Here is a 23023-nt window from a genome sequence, read left to right as displayed (position 1 = left end):
TAGCCAGCGCACCTCCCTCCTGCTAAGACAGACAGTCCATGGTTGAGAAATCATGTACATAAGTCATAATGTGTAGGAGCAAGAGATGAATTGCTCAAAAAAAGAAAAATGGACAAAACAAGAGCTGATGATCCTGCTAGAAATTAGTTAAAACATTGACTTTTTGTCTTTTTGAATATCTTGTATGATACTGCTAGAAATTAGTTCATTGGAGCCAAGGCATTCAAATGCCAACATTACCATAATACATCACTTGTAATCATTAGCTACAACAAAACACATCATGTCGTGTGTAATTGGCACAATTTCTGTCATATATGGTAAACCTGCTCCAGAATAACACAATAATGTGAATCCATTGCAAATATTTTCTTCTATCTTTTAAAATACTTATGCTATCTTGAGAGAAGCCACTAGTGAAACCTATGGCCCCTGGGTCTGTCTTTTAAAATATTAATCTCCCGTCAACTAGCTATCTCTGTCGCCATTTATTTTGCAATCTTTACTTCTAATCTTTATCATAAAAATACCAAAAAATATTATCTTATCATCTCTATCAGATCTCACTTTTGCAAGTGGCCATGAAGGGATTGACAACCCCTTTATCGCGTTGGTTGTAAGGTTCTTATTTTTTTTTGTAGGTACGACGGACTTGCGTGTGGCCTCCTACTGGATTGATACCTTGGTTCTCAAAAACTGAGGGAAATACTTACGCTACTTTGCTGCATCACCCTTTCCTCTTCAAGGAAAACCAACGCATGCTCAAGAGGTAGCAAGAAGGATTTCTGGCGACGTTGTCGGCGAGTCTACACACAAGTCAAGACATACCAAGTACCCATCACAAACTCTTATCCCTCGCATTACATTATTTGTCATTTGCCTCTCGTTTTCCTCTCCCCCACTTCACCTTTGCCATTTTATTCGCCCTCTTTTTCCGTTCGTATCTTTTTGCTTGCTTCTTGTGTGCTTGTGTGTTGGCTTGTTTGTCACGATGGCTCAAGACAATACCAAATTGTGTGACTTTTCCAATACCAACAACAATGATTTTCTTAGCACCCCGATTGCTCCTATTACCGATGCTGAATCTTGTGAAATCAATGTTGCCTTGTTGAATCTTGTCATGAAAGATCAATTCATCGGCCTTCCTAGTGAAGATGTCGCTACCCATCTAAACAGCTTTGTTGATTTGTGTGATATGCAAAAGAAGAAAGATGTGGATAATGATATTGTTAAATTGAAGCTATTTCCTTTTTCGCTTAGAGATCGTGCTAAAACTAGGTTTTTGTCTTTGCCTAAAAATAGTATTGATTCATGGAACAAGTGCAAAGATGCTCTTATCTCTAAGTATTTTCCTCCCGCTAAGATCATCTCTCTTAGAAATGATATTATGAATTTTAAGCAACTTGATCATGAGCATGTTGCACAATCTTGGGATAGGATGAAATTAATGATACGTAATTGCCCTACACATGGTTTGAATTTATGGATGATTATACAAAAAAATTATGCCGGATTGAATTTTGCTTCTAGAAATCTTTTAGATTCGGCCGCGGGAGGCACTTTTATGGAAATCACTTTAGGAGAAGCTACTAAACTCCTAGATAATAATATGGTTAATTATGCTCAATGGCACACTAAAAGATCTGTTGGAAATATGCCCTAGAGGCAATAATAAAATGGTTATTATTATATTTCTTTGTTCATGATAATTGTCTATTGTTCATGCTATAATTGTATTATCCAGAAATCGTAATACATGTGTGAATACATAGACCACAACAAGTCCCTAGTGAGCCTCTAGTTGACTAGCTCGTTGATCAATAGATAGTCATGGTTTCCTAACTATGGACATTGGATGTCATTGATAACGGGATCACATCATTAGGAGAATGATGTGATGGACAAGACCCAATCCTAAGCATAGCACAAAGATCGTGTAGTTCGTTTAGCTAGAGAGTCTCCAAATGTCAAGTATCATTTCCTTAGACCATGAGATTGTGCAACTCCCGGATACCGTAGGAGAGCTTTGGGTGTGCCAAACGTCACAACGTAACTGGGTGACTATAAAGGTGCACTACGGGTATCTCCGAAAGTGTTTGTTGGGTTGGCACGAATCGAGACTGGGATTTGTCACTCCGTATGACGGAGAGGTATCTCTGGGCCCACTCTGTAATGCATCATCATAATGAGCTCAATGTGACCAAGTGTCTGGTCACGGGATCATGCATTACGGTACGAGTAAAGTGACTTGCCGGTAACGAGATTGAACGAGGTATTGGGATACCGACGATCGAGTCTCGGGCAAGTAACATACCGATTGACAAAGGGAATTGCATACAGGATTGATTGAATCCTAGACATCGTGGTTCATCCGATGAGATCATCGAGGAGCATGTGGGAGCCAACATGGGTATCCAGATCCCGATGTTGGTTATTGACCGGAGAGGCATCTCGGTCATGTCTGCATGTCTGCCGAACCCGTACGGTCTACACACTTAAGGTTCGGTGACGCTAGGGTTGAAGAGATATTAGTATGCAGTAACCCGAAAGTTGTTCGGAGTCCCGGATGAGATCCCGGACGTCACGAGGAGTTCCGGAATGGTCCGGAGGTGAAGAATTATATATAGGAAGTGCAGTTTTGGCCATTGGGAAAGTTCCGGGGGTCACCGGTATTGTACTGGGACCACCGGAAGGGTCCCGGGGGTCCACCGGGTGGGGCCACCTATCCCGGAGGGCCCCGTGGGCTGAAGTGGGGAGGGGAACCAGCCCCTGGTGGGCTGGTGCGCCCCCCTTGCCCCCCCCCTACGCCTAGGGTTGGAAACCCTAGGGGTGGGGGCGCCTCCACTTGCCTTGGGGGGCAAGCCACCCCCTTGGCCGCCGCCCCCCCTTGGAGATCCCATCTCCTAGGGCCGGCGCCCCCCCAAGGGGCCTATATAAAGAGGGGGGAAGGAGGGCAGCTGCACCCCAAGTCTCTGGCGCCTCCCCCTCCCCTGCTACACCTCTCCCTCTCGCAAGTGCTTGGCGAAGCCCTGCCGAGATCACTGCTGCATCCACCACCACGTCGTTGTGCTGCTGGATCTTCATAAACCTCTCCTTCCCCCTTGCTGGATCAAGAAGGAGGAGACGCCTTCCCAACCATACGTGTGTTGAACGCAGAGGTGCCGTCCGTTTGGCGCTAGGATCTCCGGTGATTTGGATAACGACGAGTACGACTCCCTCAACCTCGTTCTCTTGAACACTTCCGCACGCGATCTACAAGGGTATGTAGATGCACTCCCCTATCTCGTTGCTAGATGACTCCATAGATTGATCATGGTGAACGTAGGAAAAATTTTATTTTATGCAACGTTCCCCAATAGTGGTATCAGAGCTAGGTCTATGCGTAGTTACTATGCACGAGTAGAACACAAAGCAGTTGTGGGCATAGATGTTGTTAATTTTCTTGCCACTACTAGTCTTATCTTGCTTCGGCGGCATTGTGGGATGAAGCGGCCCGGACCGACCTTACACGTACCTTACGTGAGACCGGTTCCACCGAATGACATGCACTAGTTGCATAAGGTGGCTAGCGAGTGTCTGTCTCTCCCACTTTAGTTGGAGCGGATTCGATGAGAAGGGTCCTTATGAAGGGTAAATAGAAATTGGCATATCATGTTGTGGTTTTACGTAGGTAAGAAATGTTCTTGCTAGAACACCTATAGAAGCCACGTAAAAATTTGCAACAACAATTAGAGGACGTCTAACTTGTTTTTGCAGCAAGTGCTTTGTGATGTGATATGGCCAAAGGATGTGATGAATGATATATGTGATGTATGAGATGATCATGTTCTTGTAATAGGAATCACGACTTGCATGTCGATGAGTATGACAACCGGCAGGAGCCATAGGAGTTGTCTTTATTTTTTGTATGACCTGCGTGTCATTGAAGAACGCCATGTAAATTACTTTACTTTATTGCTAAACACGTTATCGATAGAAGTAGAAGTAGTCGTTGGCGTGACAACTTCATGAAGACACGATGATGGAGATCATGATGATGGAGATCATGGTGTCATGCCAGTGACGAAGATGATCATGGCGCCCCGAAGATGGAGATCAAAGGAGCAATATGATATTGGCCATATCATGTCACTATTTGATTGCATGTGATGTTTATCATGTTTTACATCTTATTTGCTTAGAACAACAGTAGCTTAAATAAGATGATCCCTCGAAATAATTTCAAGAAAAGTGTTCCCCCTAACTGTGCACCGTTGCGAAGGTTTGTTGTTTCGAAGCACCACGTGATGATCGGGTGTGATAGATCCTAACGTTCGAATACAACGGGTGTAAGCCAGATTTACACACGCAATACACTTAGGTTGACTTGACGAGCCTAGCATGTACAGACATGGCCTCAGAACACGGAAGACCGAAAGGTCGAGCATGAGTCGTATAGAAGATACGATCAACATGAAGATGTTCACCGATGATGACTAGTCCGTCTCACGTGATGATCGGACACGGCCTAGTTGACTCGGATCATGTTTCGCTTAGATGACTAGAGGGATGTCTGTCTAAGTGGGAGTTCATTGAATAATTTGATTAGATGAACTTAATTATCATGAAATTAGTCTAAAAACCTTTGCAAAATGTCTTGTAGATCAAATGGCCAACAGTCATGTCCACCTCAACTTCAATGCGTTCCTAGAGAAAACCAAGCTGAAAGATGATGGCAGCAACTATACGGACTGGGTCCGAAACCTGAGGATCATCCTCATAGCTGCCAAGAAAGATTATGTCCTAGAAGCGCTGCTAGGTGAAGCACCAATCCCAGAGAACCAAGACGTTATGAACGCTTGGCAGTCTCGTGCTGATGATTACTCCCTCGTTCAGTGCGGCATGCTTTACAACTTAGAACCGGGGCTCGAAAAGCGTTTTGAGCAACACAGAGCATATGAGATATTCGAAGAGCTAAAAATGGTTTTCCAAGCTCATGCCCGGGTCGAGAGATATGAAGTCTCTGACAAGTTCTTCAGTTGTAAGATGGAGGAAAATAGTTCTGTCAGTGAGCACATACTCAAGATGTCTGGGTTGCACAACCGCTTGACTCAGCTGGGAGTTAATCTCCCGGATGACGCGGTCATTGACAGAATCCTTCAGTCGCTTCCACCGAGCTACAAGAGCTTTGTGATGAACTTCAATATGCAGGGGATGGAAAAGACCATTCCTGAGGTATATTCAATGCTGAAATCAGCGGAGGTAGAGATCAAAAAGTAACATCAAGTGTTGATGGTGAATAAAACCACTAAGTTCAAGAAAGGCAAGGGTAAGAAGAATTTCAAGAAGGACGGCAAGGGAGTTACCGCGCCCGGTAAGCCAGTTGCCGGGAAGAAGTCAAACAATGGACCCAAGCCTGAGACTGAGTGCTTTTATTGCAAGGGAAGTGGTCACTGGAAGCGGAACTGCCCCATGTACTTAGCGGACAAGAAGGCCGGCAAAACCAAAGGTATCTATGATATACATGTAATTGATGTGTACCTTACCAGTGCTCGTAGTAGCTCCTGGGTATTTGATACCTGTGCGGTTGCTCATATTTATAACTCAAAGCAGGAGTTGCGGAATAAGCGGAGACTGGCGAAGGACGAGGTGACGATGCGCATCGGGAATGGTTCCAAGGTCGATGTGATCGCCGTCGGCACGCTACCTCTACATTTACCTACGGGATTAGTTTTAAACCTCAATAATTGTTATTTAGTACCAGCTTTGAGCATGAACATTGTATCTGGATCTCGTTTAATTCGAGATGGCTACTCATTTAAATCCGAGAATAATGGTTGTTCTATTTATATGAGAGATATGTTTTATGGTCATGCCCCGCTGGTGAATGGTTTATTCTTAATGAATCTCGAGCGATATGTTACACATATTCATAGTGTGAATACCAAAAGATGTAAAGTTGATAACGATAGTCCCACATACTTGTGGCACTGCCGCCTTGGTCACATTGGTGTCAAGCGCATGAAGAAGCTCCATGCTGATGAACTTTTAGAGTCTCTAGATTATGAATCGTTTGACACATCCAAACCATGCCTCATGGGCAAAATGACCAAGACTCCATTCTACGGAACAATGGAGCGAGCAACCAACTTAATGGAAATCATACATACTGATGTGTGCGGTCCAATGAGTGTTGAGGCTCGCGGAGGATATCGTTATGTTCTCACTCTCACTGATGACTTGAGTAGATATGGGTATGTCTACTTGATGAAACACAAGTCTGAGACCTTTGAAAAGTTCAAGGAATTTCAGAATGAGGTAGAGAATCAACGTGACCGAAAGATAAAGTTCTTACAATCAGATCGTGGGGGAGAATATTGAAGTCGTGAATTTGGTATGCACTTAAGGAAATGTGGAATCGTTTCACAACTCACGCCACCTGGAACACCTCAGCGTAACAGTGTGTCCGAATGTCGTAATCGCACTCTATTGGATATGGTGCGATCTATGATGTCACTTACTGATTTACCGCTATCATTTTGGGGATACGCTCTAGAGACAGCTACATTCACTTTAAATAGGGCACCGTCTAAATCCGTTGAGACGACACTGTATGAATTATGGTTTGGGAAGAAACCTAAGCTGTCGTTTCTAAAAGTTTGGCGATGCGATGCTTATGTCAAGAAACTTCAACCTGAGAAGCTCGAACCCAAGTCGGAAAAATGCGTCTTCATAGGATACCCTAAGGAAACCATTGGGTATACCTTCTACTTAAGATCCGAGGGCAAGATCATTGTTGCCAAGAACGGGTCCTTTCTGGAGAAAGAGTTTCTCTCGAAAGAATTAAGTGGGAGGAAAGTAGAGCTTGATGAAGTACTACCTCTTGAAACGGTAAGTAGCGCAACTCAAGAAGATGTTCCTGTGGTGCCTGCACCGACAAGAGATGAAGTTAATGATGATGATCAAGATACTTCGGATCAAGCTCCTACTAAACTTCGAAGGTCCACAAGGACACGTTCCGCACCAGAGTGGTACGGCAACCCTGTCTTGGAAATCATGTTGTTAGACAACGGTGAACCTTCGAACTATGAAGAAGCGATGGCGGGCCCAGATTCCAACAAATGGCTTGAAGCCATGCAATCCGAGATAGGATCCATGTATGAAAACAAAGTATGGACTTTGACAGACTTGCCCGATGATCGGCGAGCAATAGAAAACAAATGGATCTTTAAGAAGAAGACGGACGCGGATGGTAATGTTACCATATATAAAGCTCGACTTGTCGCTAAGGGTTATCGACAAGTTCAAGGGATTGACTACGATGAGACATTCTCTCCCGTAGCAAAGCTGAAGTTCGTCCGAATCATGTTAGCAATTGTCGCATACTATGATTATGAGATATGGCAAATGGACGTCAAAACGGCATTCCTTAACGGTCACCTTAAGGAAGAATTGTATATGATGCAGCCGGAAGGTTTTGTCGACCCTGAGAATGCTAACAAGGTATGCAAGCTCCAGCGCTCCATCTATGGGCTGGTGCAAGCATCTCGGAATTGGAACGTTCACTTTAATGAGATGATCAAAGCTTTTGGGTTTATGCAGACTTATGGAGAAGCCTGCGTTTACAAGAAAGTGAGTGGGAGCTCTGTAGCATTTCTCATATTATATGTGGGTGACATACTTTTGATGGGAAATGATATAGAACTTTTGGACAGCATTAAGGCCTACTTGAATAAGTGTTTTTCAATGAAGGACCTTGGAGAAGCTGCTTACATATTAGGCATCAAGAGCTATAGATATAGATCAAGATGCCTCATAGGTCTTTCACAAAGCACATACCTTGATAAGATATTGAAGAAGTTCAATATGGATTAGTCCAAGAAGGGGTTCTTGCCTGTGTTGCAAGGTGTGAAATTGAGCTCGGCTCAATGCCCGACCACGGTAGAAGATAGAGAAAAGATGAGTGTCCTCCCCTATGCCTCAGACATAGAGTCTATCATGTATGCCATGACCTATACCAGACCTGATATAAACCTTGCCGTAAGTTTGGTAGGAAGGTACCAAAGTAATCCCGGCATGGAACACTGGACAGCGGTCAAGAACATCCTTAAGTACCTGAAAAGGACTAAGGATATGTTTCTCGTATATGGAGGTGACAAAGAGCTTGTCGTAAAGGGTTACATCGATGCTAGCTTCGACACAGATCTAGATGACTCTAAGTCACAAACCGGATACGTGTATATTTTGAATGGTGGGGCAGTAAGCTGGTGCGGTTGCAAGCAGAGCGTCGTGGCGGGATCTACATGTGAAGCGGAGTACATGGCAGCCTCGGAGGCAGCGCATGAAGCTATCTGGGTGAAGGAGTTCATCACCGACCTAGGAGTCATACCCAATGCGTCGGGGCCGATCACACTCTTCTGTGACAACACTGGAGCTATTGCACTTGCCAAGGAGCCCAGGTTTCACAAGAAGACCAGGCACATCAAGCGTCGCTTCAACTCCATTCGTGAAAATGTTCAAGATGGAGACATAGATATTTGTAAAGTACATACGGACCTGAATGTAGTAGATCCGTTGACTAAACCTCTCCCTAGAGCAAAACATGATCAACACCAGAACACAATGGGTGTTCGATACATCACAATGTAACTACATTATTGACTCTAGTGCAAGTGGGAGACTGTTGGAAATATGCCCTAGAGGCAATAATAAAATGGCTATTATTATATTTCTTTGTTCATGATAATTGTCTATTGTTCATGCTATAATTGTATTATCCGGAAATCGTAATACATGTGTGAATACATAGACCACAACAAGTCTCTAGTGAGCCTCTAGTTGACTAGCTCGTTGATCAACAGATAGTCATGGTTTCCTGACTATGGACATTGGATGTCATTGATAACGGGATCACATCATTAGGAGAATGATGTGATGGACAAGACCCAATCCTAAGCATAGCACAAAGATCGTGTAGTTCGTTTAGCTAGAGAGTCTCCAAATGTCAAGTATCATTTCCTTAGACCATGAGATTGTGCAACTCCCGGATACCGTAGGAGAGCTTTGGGTGTGCCAAACGTCACAACGTAACTGGGTGACTATAAAGGTGCACTACGGGTATCTCCGAAAGTGTTTGTTGGGTTGGCACGAATCGAGACTGGGATTTGTCACTCTGTATGACGGAGAGGTATCTCTGGGCCCACTCTGTAATGCATCATCATAATGAGCTCAATGTGACCAAGTGTCTGGTCACGGGATCATGCATTACGGTACGAGTAAAGTGACTTGTCGGTAACGAGATTGAACGAGGTATTGGGATACCGACGATCAGTCTCGGGCAAGTAACGTACCGATTGACAAAGGGAATTGCATACGGGATTGATTGAATCCTAGACATCGTGGTTCATCCGATGAGATCATCGAGGAGCATGTGGGAGCCAACATGGGTATCGAGATCCCGATGTTGGTTATTGACCGGAGAGGCGTCTCGGTCATGTCTGCATGTCTGCCGAACCCGTACGGTCTACACACTTAAGGTTCGGTGACGCTAGGGTTGAAGAGATATGAGTATGCAGTAACCCGAAAGTTGTTCGGAGTCCCGGATGAGATCTCGGACGTCACGAGGAGTTCCGGAATGGTCCAGAGGTGAAGAATTATATATAGGAAGTGCAGTTTCGGCCATCGGGAAAGTTTCGGGGGTCACCGTTATTGTACCGGGACCACCGGAAGGGTCCCGGGGGTCCATCGGGTTGGGCCACCTATCCCAGAGGGCCCCATGGGCTGAAGTGGGGAGGGGAACCAGCCCCTGGTGGGCTGGTGCGCCCCCCCTTGGGCCCCCCTGTGCCTAGGGTTGGAAACCCTAGGGGTGGGGGCGCCTCCAGTTGCCTTGGGGGGCAAGCCACCCCCTTGGCCGCCGCCCCCTCCTTGGAGATCCCATCTCCTAGGGCCGGTGCCCCCCCCAGGGGGCCTATATAAAGAGGGGGAGGGAGGGCAGCCGCACCCCAAGTCTCTGGAGCCTCCCTCTCCCCTGCTACACCTCTCCCTCTCGCAAGTGCTTGGCGAAGCCCTGCCGAGATCGCTGCTGCATCCACCACCACGCCGTCATGCTGCTAGATCTTCATCAACCTCTCCTTCCCCCTTGCTGGATCAAGAAGGAGGAGACGTCTTCCCAACCGTATGTGTGTTGAACGCGAAGGTGCCGTCCGTTCGGCGGTAGGATCTCCGGTGATTTGGATCACGACAAGTACGACTCCCTCAACCTCGTTCTCTTGAACGCTTCCGCACGCGATCTACAATGGTATGTAGATGCACTCCCCTCTCTCGTTGCTAGATGACTGCATAGATTGATCATGGTGAACGTAGGAAAATTTTTATTTTATGCAACATTCCCCAACAAGATCTACTAGTAAAAAGGTGCATGCAATTGAAGAGATTAATGTTTTGAGTGGAAAGATGGATGAACTTATGAAATTGTTTGCTAATAAGAGTGTTTCTTCTAATCCCAATGATATGCCTTTGTCTACTTTGATTGAGAATAATAATGAATCTATGGATGTGAATTTTGTTGGTATGAACAATTTTGGTAACAACACTTATAGAGGAAACTTTAATCCTAGGTCGTATCCTAGTAATTCCTCTAATAATTATGGTAATTCCTACAACAACTCTTATGGAAATTTTAATAATATACCCTCTTATTTTGAGACTAGTGTTAAAGAATTTTGATTTCTCAAAAGAATTTCAATGCTTTGCTTGAAGAAAAATTGCTTAAGGTTGATGAGTTGGCTAGGAACGTGGATAGAATTTCTCTTGATGTTGATTCTTTGAAACTTAGATCTATTCCACCTAAGCATGATATCAATGAGTCTCTCAAAGCTATGAGAATTTCCATTGATGAGTGCAAAGAAAGAATCGCTAGGATGCGTGCTAAAAAGATTGCTTTGTGAAAGCGTGTTCTTCTAGTTTTCATGATAATAAGGATAAAGGTCTAAAAGTGATTGATGTGTCTCCTATTAAATCTTTATTTTGAAATATGAATCTTGATAATGATGGGACTGGAGATGAGTCAACTTTAGTTAATAGGCGTCCCAATGATTCGGAGTTTTTAGATCTTGATGAAAAAATTGGTAAAGTGGGATGGAAGAGGTCAAAAATTTACATAGCAATGAACCCACTATTTTGGATTTCAAGGAATTTAATTATGATAATTGTTTTTTAATAGATTGTATTTCTTTGTTGCAATCCGTTTTAAATTCTCTGCATGCTTATAGTCAAAATAAGGCTTTTACCAAACATATCATTGATGCTTTAATGCAATCCTATGAAGAAAAGCTTGAATTAGAAGTTTCTATCCCTAGTAAACTTTATGATGAGTGGGAACCTACTATTAAAATTAAAATTAAATACCATGAATGCTATGCTTTGTGTGATTTGGGTGCTAGTGTTTCCACGATTCCAAAAACTTTGTGTTATGTGTTAGGTTTCCGTGAATTTGATGATTGTTCTTTAAACTTGCACCTTGCGGATTCCACCATTAAGAAACCTATGGGAAAAATTAATGATGTTCTTATTGTTGCAAATAGGAATTATGTGCTCGTAGATTTCATTGTCCTTGATATAGATTGCAATCCTTCATGTCCTATTACTCTTGATAGACCTTTCCTTAGAACGATTGGTGCAATTATTGATATGAAAGAAGAGAATATTAGATTCCAATTTCCATTAAGGAAAGGCATGGAATACTTTCCTAGAAAGAAAATTAAATTACCTTATGAATCTATTATGATAGCCACTTATGCATTGCGTGCCAAAGATGATAATACCTAGATCTATCCTTGCCTTTATGCCTAGCTAGGGGCGTTAAACGATAGCGCTTGTTGGGAGGCAAACCAATTTTATTTTTATTTCTTGCTTTTTGGTTATTTTTAGTAATAAATCTTTGATATAGCCTCTGGTTAGATGTGTTTTCATGTTTTAATTAGTGTTTGTGCCAAGTAGAACCTTTGGGAAGACTTGGGTGAAGTCTTTTTGATCTTGCTGTAAAAAACAGAAACGTTAGCATTCATGACATTAGCTACAACTTTTTACTGGAGAGTGATATTTAGTTGATTCTTTTTTAAGATGATTAATATATAAATTCCTCACGTCCATCAATTTATTTCAGAATTTTTGGAGATCCAGAAGTATACGTTTGATACAGATTACTACAGACTGTTCTGTTTTTGACAGATTCTGTTTTTCGTGTGTTGTTTGCTTATTTTGATGAATCTATGGCTACTATCGGAGGTTATGAACCATAGAGAAGTTTGAATACAGTAGTTTTAATACCAATATAAATAAAAAATGAGTTCATTACAGTACCTTAAAGTGGTGGTTTGTTTTCTTTCGCTAATGGAGCTCATGAGATTTTCTGTTAGGTTTTGTGTTGTGAAGTTTTCAAGTTTTGGGGTAAAGATTTGATGGATTATGGAACAAGAAGTGGCAAGAGCCTAAGCTTGGGGATTCCCAAGGCACCCCAAGGTAAAATCCAAGGACAACCAAAAGCCTAAGCTTGGGGATGCCCCGGAAGGCATCCCCTCTTTTGTCTTCGTCCATCGGGAACTTTACTTGATATAATTTTATTCACCACATGATATGTGTTTTGCTTGGAGCGTCTTGTATGATTTGAGTCTTTGATTTTTAGTTCACCACAATCATCCTTGTTGTACACACCTTTTGGGAGAGACACACATTAATCGAAAATTATTAGAATACTCTATGTGCTTCACTTATATCTTTTGAGCTAAATAATTTCGCTCTAGTGCTTCACTTATATCTTTTAGAGCACGGTGGTGGTTTTATTTTATAGAAATTATTGATCTCTCATTCTTCACTTATATTATTTTTAGAGTCTTTTATAACAGCGTGGTAATTTGTGTTGGCTATAAAATTAGTCCTAATATGATAGGCATCCAAGATGGATATAATAAAAACTTTCATATAAGTGCATTGAATACTAAGAGAAGTTTGATACTTGATGATTGTTTTGAGATATGGAAATAGTGATATTAAAGTTGTGCTAGTTGAGTAGTTGTGAATTTGAGAAATACTTGTGTTGAAGTTTGCAAGTCCCGTAGCATGTACGTATGGTAAACGTTGTGTAACAAATTTGAAACATGAGGTGTTCTTTGATTGTCATCCTTATGAGTGGCGGTCGGGGACGAGCGATGGTCTTTTCCTACCAATTTATCCCCCTAGGAGCATGCGCGTAGTGCTTGGTTTTTGATGACTTGTAGATTTTCGCAATAAGTATGTGAGTTCTTTATGACTAATGTTGAGTCCATGGATTATATGCATTCTCACCCTTCCATCATTGCTAGCCTCTTCAGTACCGTGCATTGCCCTTTCTCACCTTGAGAGTTGGTGCAAACTTCGCCGGTGCATCCAAACCCCGTGATTTGATACACTCTATCACACATAAACCTCCTTATATCTTCCTCAAAACAGCCACCATACCTACCTATTATGGCATTTCCATAGTCATTCTCAGATATATTGCCATGCAACTTTCCACCGTTCTATTTATTATGACGCGCTTCATCATTGTCATATTGCCTTGCATGATCATGTAGTTGACATCGTATTTGTGGCAAAGCCACCATGCATATTATTTCATACATGTCACTCTTGATTCATTACCCATCCCGTTACACCGCCGGAGGCATTCATATAGAGTCATATTTTGTTCTAGTATCGAGTTGTAATCATTGAGTTGTAAATAAATAGAAGTATGATGATCATCATTAATAGAGCATTGCCCCAAATAAAGAAAAGAGAAAGACCAAATAAAAAAATAAAGGCCCAAAAAAAGAAATAAAAAGAAATAAAAAGGACAATGCTACTATCCTTTTTCCACACTTGTGCTTCAAAGTAGCACCATGATCTTTATGATAGAGAGTATCTTGTTTTGTCACTTTCATATACTAGTGGGAATTTTTCATTATAAAACTTGGCTTGTATATTCCAACAATGGGCTTCTTCAAATGCCTTAGGTCTTCGTGAGCAAGCAAGTTGGATGCACACCCACTTAGTTTCTTTTGTTGAGCTTTCATACATTTATAGCTCTAGTGCATCTGTTGCATGGCAATCCCTACTCCTTGCATTGACATCAATTGATGGGCATCTCCCTAGCCCGTTGATTAGCCACGTCAATGTGAGACTTTCTCCTTTTTTGTCTTCTCCACATAACCCCCATCATTATATTCTATTCCACCCATAGTGCTATATCCATGGCTCACGCTCATGTATTGCGTGAAAGTTGAAAAAAGTTTGAAATTACTAAAGTATGAAACAATTGCTTGGCTTGTCATCGGGGTTGTGCATGATGAGAGCATTCTTGTGTGACAAAAATGGAGCACGACCAAACTATATGATTTTGTAGGGATGAACTTTCTTTGGCCATCACTACTGGAATCTGGCACTTTGCCATCTGCCATGGCAGATGGCAAAGGCATGGTCGGCGGATGGCAAAGGCTTTGCCATCTGCCAGCAGATGGCAAACAGTTTGTCTGAAACCCTGCCGGCAAACGCTTCTTTGCCGTCTGCTGGCTGATGGCAAAGAGCCTATGCCTTTGCCACCAGCTGGCAGATGGCAAAGCCTCTTAACGGGGTTAGCCCCGTTAGAAGGCTAACGGCATACTTTGCCGTCTGCCAGCAGATGGCAAAGGCTTCAGGCTCTTTGCCGTCTGCTAGCAGATGGCAAAGAGCTTTGCCATCTGCTGGCAGATGGCAAAGGGCCCAAATAGGCCAGCACAAATTTTACATGTAGATGACACGTGGCCTCTTTGCCATCTGCTGGCGGATGGCAAAGTTGCCCCATTTAATTTTGTTTTTTCTTATATCAATTCATTTTCACAGAAAATCAAACACAAATATATTTATATGACCAATATAGCATATTCAACACATATTACCAATAGTCATGAACACATATATATCGAACACATATCCAACACATGTTACCAATAGTAGCAAGTTTCATCCATACATATACATAGTTTCATCAATATTACATAGTTTCATCATAGGTAGCAAGTTTCACAAAGTCAAAACAAAAACTAAAGACAAGCACTCCATCAACCCAAGCTTCCGTGATCTGAAGCAAATCTACAAAATGGGAAAGAAGAAAGTTAGAAGAAGAAGACTAGAAGAAGAAGATTATTATGATGCAACTAAAATGTGAAGATTATTATGATGCAACTTATATCTGTAAAATAGGTCATTTTGGAGCTAAGTATGGTTATTATGTCATTTTTGAGCTAACTAAGCATACTAAGTCATTTTGGTGTAAAAAATGCTAAGTAAGGTCATTTTGGAACTAATAAGTTTATTATGTCATTTTGGAACTAGCTAAGCATATGAAGTCATTTCGGAGCTAAAATATGGCATTTCGTAAGTCATTTTAGAGCTAGCTAAGCATATTAAGTCATTTGGAGGAAAAAATGCTAAGTATAGGTCATTTTAGAGCACCTACAATCAGACATACCATGACCACGAGCATAATTAATGTACCTAGATTGTCAAACACGTCGGGATGCAAAATCATAACTAAAATACACTGAGGGCAACAAAAAAAGGCATTGATTGACCTAAGTATTTGATGCACATCACATTTGAGCGCTTCCTTTCCAGTATAGATGCATACTTCCTGATTTACTTGGTGAATGCATTATGTAAATATCAAAATATAAATAGGCAACTCATACGAAAATCCGGTGTTGTTCACTGAAGAAATACATCAAAGCATATCTTTAACTTACACAAAAGTAGAATGTCTACTCGCTTCTTTACAAACAAAGCCAAGGCTATATGTGGACATCACCTTGGTATATTTAGCAAGGGATTTATTGTTTTTTCTTCAATGCCTACAAAGCTACCAGAAATTTATCTATTTTACACTAACTATGTTACTGAAATTGCAAATACATGGCTTAGCTCCCCAAAGAAATGAATCCAATATTAACTTATTCACATGCACCACCTACTAATGGAGTAACTACCTACGAAGCTACCAGACATTTCTCTATTTTATGTTAACTAATACTAAAATTGCAAATACATGGCTTAGCTCCCCAAAGAAATGAATCCAATATTAACTTATTCACATGCAGCAACTATTAATAGAGTAATTATTATTCAAAGCATTAACTGATCAAATCAAAATATGCCTTACAAAAGAAGTGGAGCGAGTAGGAAATAGATAGCAGTAGAACACTTGAAACTTCATAACATCTAAGAACATAGCATTGTAGTTGAAGCTTCAGTTTTGCAAACATCATTCATCTTGGTTCATTACAAAAGCAAGCCAAAGTGGTAAACATTCTAAAAGAAATTTTATCTCCCTGAATCATTATGAGAAAAGCCTGACCCTTTATATTGGGAGCATCAAAACACACCTTTTCTGCATTGTCCCACGGAAAAGTGCGATCTAAATAACCAGAAATTTTGGTGGCCAAAATTATCTGATTGGAAACATAGCAGGCAGGGAACTACACATGGATTTGGAAGCATGCTATTTGGGGCAGAAATCAGGGAAGTACAAGTGTACTCGCAAACTGCAAATAAATAGTAAGTTCGGTTTAGGGTACTTTATCTCATGGCTTGGAATTCATCCATCTGCCTACATATAGATCAGTCCTCCCTTGAGTCGTCTTCTTGGGTTGGAATGGGTACTAAAAAGCAAAGAAGTGGAGTATTTCAGTTAAAACTGGGATCAACTTCAAAAAATAAGACGGGCATATCATGTGATTCTCTATTTGTGCTTTGTTCTCCGAAGATCATCTAAAAGGAGTAAAAAATTAAACTAAGATGTAAAAAATGGAACAACATGCTCTGGATGGGTGGTAAACATTTATCTCCCTGTCAACTTGGTGCCAGGATAATATATGTTAAACAGGAAACTTGCAAGAGTACACATAAGATGTTGGACCAGGTTTATAGACAATTCGTGGAAGTGGGGGTGAAAGAGTGGAAGCAGGCAGCAAGCCTGGTACAACATCGATTCCAAAACCAGCATTACATAAAAATCATGCTTACTTCCTACGTCGAGTGTACAGTAACACAGCCCACTGGCATGAGAAAGAGAGAGAGAGATGGCAGAGGAGAGGAATACCCATGCCGGAGTCAGTTGTGAGGAGGATCCGGTTGTCAACAGCGTAGTGTGCTACTCGCTGGTCCTGTCGAGCGCGAGCAAGCCTGGTACAACATCGATTCCAGAACTAGCATTACATAAAAATCATGCTTACTTCCTACGTCGAGTGTACAGTAACATGGCCCACTGGCATGAGAAAGAGAGAGAGAGAGATGGCAGAGGAGAGGAATACCCATGCCGGAGTCAGTTGTGAGGAGGATCCGGTTGTCGACAGCGTAGTGTGCTACTCGCTGGTCCTGTCGAGCGCGATCAAGGAGATCCCCGGGATTAACGGATGGTGTCTGTGAGCATGAACTTGGACAACCAACCATCAAGGGATTCGATGTACGCCTTCTGAGCACTGACGTAGCTCATGAAGCAGGACCTCTAGTTCCTAAGCTCGACCTCCAGCTTGAGAGTAGCATGCCGCTGGGCATCATTGCAGAATTTCTCATACGCAGGGCCGGTGAAGGAATTTGCCTCAAACATTATCTGTCTTTGTGCTTCATGAGAGTCCACCATTACTTTCCTAGTTCTCTGAAAGCTGTCACGGAGAAGGGAAAAGGCATCAGTATTTTGATTCAGTGAAACTACATCAATCATCAATTCCACACACGAAAAACATGAGATCAGTTTACCTATGCAACATCTCAACAAGCTACGGTTGCGGCTCCTCGTCCGTAATTGTTATATTCTATCGGATATTGATTCTGCTGCTCGTAGAGAAACCTAGATCCTTGTGTGCAAGCCTCTTACATTGTCCTGGCTTTTTCAGCACAATGCCGCTCTGAACCTTTGGCGTCTTGGTTCCTCAGACACACATATTTCTTCTCTTGTCGGATTTGATCTATGGCTTGTACAAGCCTCTAGATGCAATAGAGGATAGCTTCAGATCGACACACACACAACGTCATGGAGCATGTCCTGCGCGACCATGATCTGGGATTGGAGGCGCAGCGGACCTGGTCCTCGTCATCACGGGCGAAGGCGGGGAGCTGGGAGAGGTCACACCCACCACACAGTCCCTAGAGACATAGCCAGCGCACCTCCCTCCTGCTAAGACAGACAGTCCATGGTTGAGAAATCATGTACATAAGTCATAATGTGTAGGAGCAAGAGATGAATTGCTCAAAAAAAGAAAAATGGACAAAACAAGAGCTGATGATCCTGCTAGAAATTAGTTAAAACATTGACTTTTTGTCTTTTTGAATATCTTGTATGATACTGCTAGAAATTAGTTCATTGGAGCCAAGGCATTCAAATGCCAACATTACCATAATACATCACTTGTAATCATTAGCTACAACAAAACACATCATGTCGTGTGTAATTGGCACAATTTCTGTCATATATGGTAAACCTGCTCCAGAATAACACAATAATGTGAATCCATTGCAAATATATGGTAAACCTGCTCCAGAATAACACAATAATGTAAACAGCTTTGTTGATTTGTGTGATATGCAAAAGAAGAAAGATGTGGATAATGATACTGTTAAATTGAAGCTATTTCCTTTTTCGCTTAGAGATCGTGCTAAAACTAGGTTTTTGTCTTTGCCTAAAAATAGTATTGATTCATGGAACAAGTGCAAAGATGCTCTTATCTCTAAGTATTTTCCTCCCGCTAAGATCAACTCTCTTAGAAATGATATTATGAATTTTAAGCAACTTGATCATGAGCATGTTGCACAATCTTGGGATAGGATGAAATTAATGATACGTAATTGCCCTACACATGGTTTGAATTTATGGATGATTATACAAAAAAATTATGCCGGATTGAATTTTGCTTCTAGAAATCTTTTAGATTCGGCCGCGGGAGGCACTTTTATGGAAATCACTTTAGGAGAAGCTACTAAACTCCTAGATAATAATATGGTTAATTATGCTCAATGGCACACTAAAAGATCTGTTGGAAATATGCCCTAGAGGCAATAATAAAATGGTTATTATTATATTTCTTTGTTCATGATAATTGTCTATTGTTCATGCTATAATTGTATTATCCGGAAATCGTAATACATGTGTGAATACATAGACCACAACAAGTCCCTAGTGAGCCTCTAGTTGACTAGCTCGTTGATCAACAGATAGTCATGGTTTCCTGACTATGGACATTGGATGTCATTGATAACGGGATCACATCATTAGGAGAATGATGTGATGGACAAGACCCAATCCTAAGCATAGCACAAAGATCGTGTAGTTCGTTTAGCTAGAGAGTCTCCAAATGTCAAGTATCATTTCCTTAGACCATGAGATTGTGCAACGCCCGGATACCGTAGGAGAGCTTTGGGTGTGCCAAACGTCACAACGTAACTGGGTGACTATAAAGGTGCACTACGGGTATCTCCGAAAGTGTTTGTTGGGTTGGCACGAATCGAGACTGGGATTTGTCACTCCGTATGACGGAGAGGTATCTCTGGGCCCACTCTGTAATGCATCATCATAATGAGCTCAATGTGACCAAGTGTCTGGTCACGGGATCATGCATTACGGTATGAGTAAAGTGACTTGCCGGTAACGAGATTGAACGAGGTATTGGGAAACCGACGATCGAGTCTCGGGCAAGTAACGTACCGATTGACAAAGGGAATTGCATATGGGATTGATTGAATCCTAGACATCGTGGTTCATCCGATGAGATCATCGAGGAGCATGTGGGAGCCAACATGGGTATCCAGATCCCGATGTTGGTTATTGACCGGAGAGGCGTCTCGGTCATGTCTGCATGTCTGCCGAACTACGGTCTACACACTTAAGGTTCGGTGACGCTAGGGTTGAAGAGATATTAGTATGCAGTAACCCGAAAGTTGTTCGGAGTCCCGGATGAGATCCCGGACGTCACGAGGAGTTCCGGAATGGTCCGGAGGTGAAGAATTATATATAGGAAGTGCAGTTTTTTCAATCGGGAAAGTTCCGGGGGTCACCGGTATTGTACTGGGACCACCGGAAGGGTCCCGGGGGTCCACCGGGTGGGGCCACCTATCCTGGAGGGCCCCATGGGCTGAAGTGGGGAGGGGAACCAGCCCCTGGTGGGCTGGTGCGCCCCCCTTGCCCCCCCCCCACGCCTAGGGTTGGAAACCCTAGGGGTGGGGGCGCCTCCACTTGCCTTGGGGGGCAAGGCACCCCCTTGGCCGCCGCCCCCCCTTGGAGATCCCATCTCCTAGGGCCGGCGCCCCCCCAAGGGGCCTATATAAAGAGGGGGGAAGGAGGGCAGCTGCACCCCAAGTCTCTGGCGCCTCCCCCTCCCCTGCTACACCTCTCCCTCTCGCAAGTGCTTGGCGAAGCCCTGCCGAGATCACTGCTGCATCCACCACCACGTCGTTGTGCTGCTGGATCTTCATAAACCTCTCCTTCCCCCTTGCTGGATCAAGAAGGAGGAGACGCCTTCCCAACCATACATGTGTTGAACGCAGAGGTGCCGTCTGTTTGGCGCTAGGATCTCCGGTGATTTGGATAACGACGAGTACGACTCCCTCAACCTCGTTCTCTTGAACACTTCCGCACGCGATCTACAAGGGTATGTAGATGCACTCCCCTATCTTGTTGCTAGATGACTCCATAGATTGATCATGGTGAACGTAGGAAAATTTTTATTTTATGCAACGTTCCCCAATAGTGGTATCAGAGCTAGGTCTATGCGTAGTTACTATGCACGAGTAGAACACAAAGCAGTTGTGGGCGTAGATGTTGTTAATTTTCTTGCCACTACTAGTCTTATCTTGCTTCGGCGGCATTGTGGGATGAAGCGGCCCGGACCGTTCTTACACGTACCTTACGTGAGACCGGTTCCACCGAATGACATGCACTAGTTGCATAAGGTGGCTAGCGAGTGTCTGTCTCTCCCACTTTAGTTGGAGCGGATTCGATGAGAAGGGTCCTTATGAAGGGTAAATAGAAATTGGCATATCATGTTGTGGTTTTACGTAGGTAAGAAATGTTCTTGCTAGAACACCTATAGAAGCCACGTAAAAATTTGCAACAACAATTAGAGGACGTCTAACTTGTTTTTGCAGCAAGTGCTTTGTGATGTGATATGGCCAAAGGATGTGATGAATGATATATGTGATGTATGAGATGATCATGTTCTTGTAATAGGAATCACGACTTGCATGTCGATGAGTATGACAACCGGCAGGAGCCATAGGAGTTGTCTTTATTTTTTGTATGACCTGCATGTCATTGAAGAATGCCATGTAAATTACTTTACTTTATTGCTAAACACGTTATCGATAGAAGTAGAAGTAGTCGTTGGCGTGACAACTTCATGAAGACACGATGATGGAGATCATGATGATGGAGATCATGGTGTCATGCCAGTGACGAAGATGATCATGGCGCCCCGAAGATGGAGATCAAAGGAGCAATATGATATTGGCCATATCATGTCACTATTTGATTGCATGTGATGTTTATCATGTTTTACATCTTATTTGCTTAGAACAACAGTAGCTTAAATAAGATGATCCCTCGAAATAATTTCAAGAAAAGTGTTCCCCCTAACTGTGCACCGTTGCGAAGGTTTGTTGTTTCGAAGCACCACGTGATGATCGGGTGTGATAGATCCTAACGTTCGAAAACAACGGGTGTAAGCCAGATTTACACACGCAATACACTTAGGTTGACTTGACGAGCCTAGCATGTACAGACATGGCCTCAGAACACGGAAGACCGAAAGGTCGAGCATGAGTCGTATAGAAGATACGATCAACATGAAGATGTTCACCGATGATGACTAGTCCGTCTCACGTGATGATCGGACACGGCCTAGTTGACTCGGATCATGTTTCGCTTAGATGACTAGAGGGATGTCTGTCTAAGTGGGAGTTCATTGAATAATTTGATTAGATGAACTTAATTATCATGAAATTAGTCTAAAAACCTTTGCAAAATGTCTTGTAGATCAAATGGCCAACAGTCATGTCCACCTCAACTTCAATGCGTTCCTAGAGAAAACCAAGCTGAAAGATGATGGCAGCAACTATACGGACTGGGTCCGAAACCTGAGGATCATCCTCATAGCTGCCAAGAAAGATTATGTCCTAGAAGCGCCGCTAGGTGAAGCACCAATCCCAGAGAACCAAGACGTTATGAACGCTTGGCAGTCTCGTGCTGATGATTACTCCCTCGTTCAGTGCGGCATGCTTTACAACTTAGAACCGGGGCTCCAAAAGCGTTTTGAGCAACACAGAGCATATGAGATATTCGAAGAGCTAAAAATGGTTTTCCAAGCTCATGCCCGGGTCGAGAGATATGAAGTCTCCGACAAGTTCTTCAGCTGTAAGATGGAGGAAAATAGTTCTGTCAGTGAGCACATACTCAAGATGTCTGGGTTGCACAACCGCTTGACTCAGCTGGGAGTTAATCTCCCGGATGATGCGGTCATTGACAGAATCCTTCAGTCGCTTCCACCGAGCTACAAGAGCTTTGTGATGAACTTCAATATGCAGGGGATGGAAAAGACCATTCCTGAGGTATATTCAATGCTGAAATCAGCGGAGGTAGAGATCAAAAAGTAACATCAAGTGTTGATGGTGAATAAAACCACTAAGTTCAAGAAAGGCAAGGGTAAGAAGAACTTCAAGAAGGACGGCAAGGGAGTTACCGCGCCCGGTAAGCCAGTTGCCGGGAAGAAGTCAAACAATGGACCCAAGCCTGAGACTGAGTGCTTTTATTGCAAGGGAACTGGTCACTGGAAGCGGAACTGCCCCATGTACTTAGCGGACAAGAAGGCCGGCAAAACCAAAGGTACCTATGATATACATGTAATTGATGTGTACATTACCAGTGCTCGTAGTAGCTCCTGGGTATTTGATACCTGTGCGGTTGCTCATATTTATAACTCAAAGCAGGAGTTGCGGAATAAGCGGAGAC

At 42.8% G+C, this 23023-nt stretch overlaps 1 long non-coding RNA gene across 3 annotated transcripts in view; it reads right to left on the bottom strand.

Annotated features, from left to right (window-relative positions):
* LOC119311428 overlaps positions 1-17536 on the bottom strand; it is a 20801-nt gene extending 3265 nt beyond the window's left edge. Inside the window, exons 1-4 of one of the 3 annotated variants that reach the window (XR_005151061.1) lie at positions 17340-17536; positions 17129-17211; positions 16605-16688; positions 15077-15123 (exon numbers count right to left, since the gene is read on the bottom strand). This is a non-coding gene — a long non-coding RNA (uncharacterized LOC119311428). Of the gene's footprint in view, positions 1-15076; positions 15124-16438; positions 16689-17128; positions 17212-17339 lie in introns of those variants that run through there. The other 2 variants (XR_005151059.1, XR_005151060.1) reach the window with 2 other exon arrangements.
* Positions 17537-23023: the final 5487 nt, after the last annotated feature.

Source organism: Triticum dicoccoides, chromosome 5B, assembly GCF_002162155.2.
Source record: "Triticum dicoccoides isolate Atlit2015 ecotype Zavitan chromosome 5B, WEW_v2.0, whole genome shotgun sequence".
Classification (NCBI taxonomy): Eukaryota; Viridiplantae; Streptophyta; class Magnoliopsida; order Poales; family Poaceae; genus Triticum; species Triticum dicoccoides.
The sequence above is the reverse complement of the archived record's forward strand: the minus strand, read 5'-3'. Positions and strand labels throughout refer to the sequence as shown.